The sequence below is a fragment of the Ischnura elegans genome, chromosome 5 (genome assembly GCF_921293095.1).
Source record: "Ischnura elegans chromosome 5, ioIscEleg1.1, whole genome shotgun sequence".
In the NCBI taxonomy this organism is placed as follows: domain Eukaryota; kingdom Metazoa; phylum Arthropoda; class Insecta; order Odonata; family Coenagrionidae; genus Ischnura; species Ischnura elegans.
The window spans coordinates 89835603-89840460 of NC_060250.1; the positions used below are offsets into that span (position 1 = coordinate 89835603).

The 4858-nt window shown below is 35.7% G+C and overlaps 1 long non-coding RNA gene across 1 annotated transcript; it reads left to right on the top strand.

The window, feature by feature from the left end:
- The first annotated feature begins 3688 nt into the window (after positions 1-3688).
- Positions 3689-4532, top strand: LOC124159847. The gene is made up of 3 exons (XR_006865030.1): positions 3689-3997; positions 4111-4276; positions 4360-4532. It is a non-coding gene; the product is annotated as an uncharacterized LOC124159847 (long non-coding RNA).
- The last annotated feature ends 326 nt before the right edge of the window (positions 4533-4858 follow it).

The window sequence follows — 4858 nt, forward strand, 5'->3', positions numbered from 1 at the left end:
CATGACTTTATTATTTACCTTGTTACAACCATAGTTTATAGAATACCTGTTAAATACGTCCTGTTGATTTGCATCTCGAAAGTCAAGAAACAAAATAATTTTTTAGTCGGAGAAAGTTTGTAGTTTATCATACATTTTGTGGTTTTCCACAGAAATACACTATTTTCACCTCTTTATTTCACGGCAAGTTATAGGTTGTTCAAATGATTTGAAGATGTAGTGCAGTAGTAAACCTTAAAAATTATTTTGGAGAAGTACATAATGAATCTAGAAATCACATATGCAGAAAGTCTCATTTGAATACTTGGAATATGATATGTTTGGTGACTGCTCTTCAGGTCCTACAATTATAATCAAAGTTAGAAAGGCTGCTATACTCGGCGAATGATTTCATTCGCATGATCATTCACTGTGTATAACGGATTAATTCGTGAATGAACCTTCATGCGCATGATCATTCAGTGAAAATTAGATCAATTAAATCAATTTTGCTCGCATGATTCTGTGAATGATCACGTGGTCATTCAGCATGATCATTCACCATGTATAGTGGCCTTAAGGATGCCTTCTACTTAGGATGGGAAGAGGATGTGGACTACTTGTAATCAGAGTAGTGAGTTTTGGAATGGTATGCCATGTGAGTATATTTTTGAAGGATTATGATCGGTGTCAAAAAGTTTAAGCCTATTTGAGAGACTGAAAATAACCAAAATAACTTCAGTATTTAACTATTTATTTAATTTCTGTTGCTTAAAAAAATAATTTGCAGCAAACATTGTTCAGAAAAAGATGGATGATAGAAAGATACTGGATAATAAATTAAATGGGAAAGCTACGAGAACTAAGTGAACAATATACATAATTGATAATATTCGTCTTCCCTCATCTCTGTCTCATTTGGTTATATTGCTTTTAAGTTAATGATGAAACTGCTGAAAGGTAGTTTTGCAAGAGCAGAGAGACTGTTGAGATTGAACTGCAAGGATATCCCATAGTACATAAAGGAGAAGAAACTTAAACCTTTCACTCCCAGCCCATTTCAGGTGGGATGTACGAAGACTGCCAAGGCTATTTTCCAGAATTAGCAACATTTCATATTATAAAAATATTCCGCTACTTAATTTTATTTAATACGTCTAGATTTTTTTTCCCAATTCTTAAGATATATTTACATCTTATATAACCATAGATAGATTATGGGGGTTCACATAAATTACAGTCGTTGAAAAGGCCACAATCACGAAAAAAGGTGAAATAAATCGGTCCCTGGCATTTTTCGCTCAACCAGTGAGGGCCGATATATTGGCCCGGTGGCAGTAAAAGGGTTAAGAGGGACGAAATATGTGGACAACATTCTGAGCCTGTTGTTGTTTTTAAATGGAGGGACAAAAAATTCTGTCTTTAATCTTCACATTCCACAACGCTGAAATGAATAGTATTGAAAGGCCAAAAAGAGACTCGCAAGTCTGTTGGTGTGTTAGATGATTATCAATTTATGGGTGGGGAAGATAAGATTCCTTCTAAACAATCAGCATGTACTAGGATCTCTTCAAGATATTTTCTTGACTATTGATGGAGCTTCTTAACCACGTGCTTAAGTCCACTAGAGCCATCATTCATGCTGTGTGGTGTTCTTTCAGATAGTTTGTTGAAATTCTCATCGGGTGTACTTCCTGTGTGTGGTAATTTTTTTATAATTGGGGACTCTACGAAATGGGAGTAATATCAAAAGGCAAAAAAGAGACTTGGAAGTCTGTTTGTGTGATTATAAAAAATTTATTGGCGAGGTGAATTTCAAGGGCCTGTTATTGCATTCTACCTAATGAAAAGAAAATGCCACAACAAGAGGTATATGAAGTTATATTTAGGATACTTTCGAATGCTGCAGTCCTACATTCATACATTATTCACTGGGAAAACGGGGATTAAAAATTGGCCCCTTCATCATTTTGCATGCAGTTGGTCAAGGGATTATTTTTGAAATATGAAACTGCATATTGGCAGTTTCCCAAGGAGGAAGAAAAGTCAAAATGACATCACTTTGACCTCAAAATGACCCACGAAAAGTCACTATTCAGTCATAACCGTGAAGGTGACTTTTTGCGGGTCATTCTGATGTCAAAGTGACGTCATTTTGACTTTGAATTCATTTGTAGATGTTTTCATTAAAAGTGAGAGCATATAAAAAAATTATCAAATATTGTCTACGATACTGGCTCTCCCTGCATTCCAACCTGAAGGTTGGTTCAGAAAGGTGAGGGTAGAGCTCACCCCTGACACTTAATCACACAACCGCGCATGCGAATATCACACCATAAGGAGGGGGGCCAGTTCCTTTCCATGGGCTAGTTCTACAGATAATTATTAATTTTGGGGAGCCCAAAGCTTCACCCCAGGTTTAAACTCCTGGGACCCATCTCCCAATAGCCAATGGCTAGATCCAATAGGCCACTAACATATAGTGGCATAGCCAGGTTTTAGGTCTAAATTTAAAAGCCTTAAAATTCTCCCCTCCTTCCTTTCCCCTATTGATACCCCAAGACGTGATTGCGCCACTTGCCCAGGGCGATATGTATCGTGAAATATCGCGATAATTAATTATATCGGGAATACGAATTCGAGTTTCGTACATTATCGAAAAATCATTGTCCGATAAAAAGGGCCCAATAAAAGTATTGGGACTGATAGAATATCGGAACCGATAAAATATCACGATATATCGTCCAATAAAAATATCGGGTGCAATAAATTAACTGAGCCATTAAAAATATCGGAATCGTTAAAAATAGTCTTCCGATAAAATACTACGGAACTACTATTATAAGGTAGAAATATCCTTTCGATAAAATATAAAGATATATCATCCGATAAAAAATATCGGGCCTGATAAAAATCGCCATTTGATAAAATACTACGCTTGATAATCCGATAAAAAATCGCCACTGCTAAAATATCGCGAAATATCATCCAATAAAAATTGCTGCTCGAATAAAATATCACGATTTACTGTCTTATAAAAGCCGCAGCCGCGATAAAACATCGTGATTTATCACCCGATCGCGTCGTCGCGCGCGATAAATTATCATGTTTTGGCATCGGGAAATTAGTTTGGGAAAATGTTTATGGCTGGAATATGTATAGGGTTGGCCTTCGTTTATGCTAGACCATAAATCGGTGCGTTAAAAACTTACTAATGTATGGTATATCGCGATATTAAATAGGAGGTATTTTTTCATCGAATTATATAACGTGATATATTTTATCTGAAGGCAAATTTTTATCGGGCTGGAGATTTTTTTATGAAATGATACATCGTGGTATTTTATCGGTAGGCGATTTTTATGGGCCCTGATATTTGTATCGTCCGATACAAATATTGGTTTAGGATATCGTCATGTTTTAATGGATGATATTTATGATGATTTTTTTGTTCTCGATATTTTTATCGATTTTCGTCCGAGATTTAATGACGATATATAGATAATTGTTCCTTAAAAATGGTCTATTATTCGCTTTTACCGCAAGAAAGTCCCCGGGAACGAACCTATTTCGCCAAAATATTTCGAAGGAAATCCGTGACGCGCCATTTCTAAACTAGAATGCGCCGCGGTTTTTTTAAATAACTCATCGTCGCTGATTGCTGCATTTGCGTAAGAAATAATTAAGCTTCTCCTCGTTTTTAATAATATTTTCGGTGAGAGCCCGTGCGTACGTCACTACGGGAATAATAGCCAATAATAAATATCCGTCTTCATTTCAAATCAACAATGGAGCGTTCGTTATCTGCCATTTCTTGATTTATTTACGTTTGTTTTTACAAACGAGACAAGAGATTGCAATCATACAGGAGAGGAAAAGGAAATGAAAATTTGCTTTATATTAATCCAGAAGATGGGATGTTTGAAGCAGCTAATATGCCAAAAGTTCTCTGGGTGACGAGAAGGATTTAAACAACTTTGAAGAGCTCCTGAAAACCTCATATCTCTTCAAATCATTTGTGAGTAAATTGACTGTTATCTGCTCTACATCATCCATCAAATTAACCCTTCTATTTTCCCTTCTTGAGCCATATGAAAAAGTTGAAATTTATTTTGGTTTCCTATCTCACAGGTTTAACATCTTAGACAAATTGCAGTTGATCATACTGATGGAGTTTTCAGCCCATGCGACCAGATATATGTGTACAAATGAATTTGCTCGCTGCATCAATTGGGATGGAGAGCTTGGAAAAATTATGTTCAACAACCCCTACATCAATACCTTAAGGCTATATGCAGTTAGTATCAATTTTTCTATTTAATGTATCATCGAAATTAGAAACTTTCAGCTTCTTGATGTTATTTTTTCCTTTGTTTGCAGTCCCACGATGGAAGAATTTCCCTGAGGATAAAGTAATGAAAACGAAGGCAAAGATTCAGCGGTGGTTCAAGACAATTGCTTAAGCAACTAGAGGCAACTGAAGGGAAAGGAAATGCAACAGAATCAACTGAAATGGCCAATGTAGATGATTTTTCTCGATTTGTATTTGAAGAGGGAGAAAAGGAACATTAAAAGGAAAATTAAAAACAAATCCTGAGGAATTTCTTCTTGTAAAATCTATCTGTTTTTTGTTGCAATAAACCCTAATAAAGGTTGAGTTTCATATCTGAAGTGTTTAATTATCCCTAAATGACAATCTAAATACAGAAATTATAGTATGAATTGTCATTAGAAGAACAAATAGATTTGGTCACAAATAGTCAAAGTGAGGTCAAAATGAGGTCAAAATGATAGGTAGTCATTTTAGGTCATATTGACATCATCATGAGTCACGAAGGATGTCATTTCAAGGGACCATTTTGAGGTCACCGTGACTACC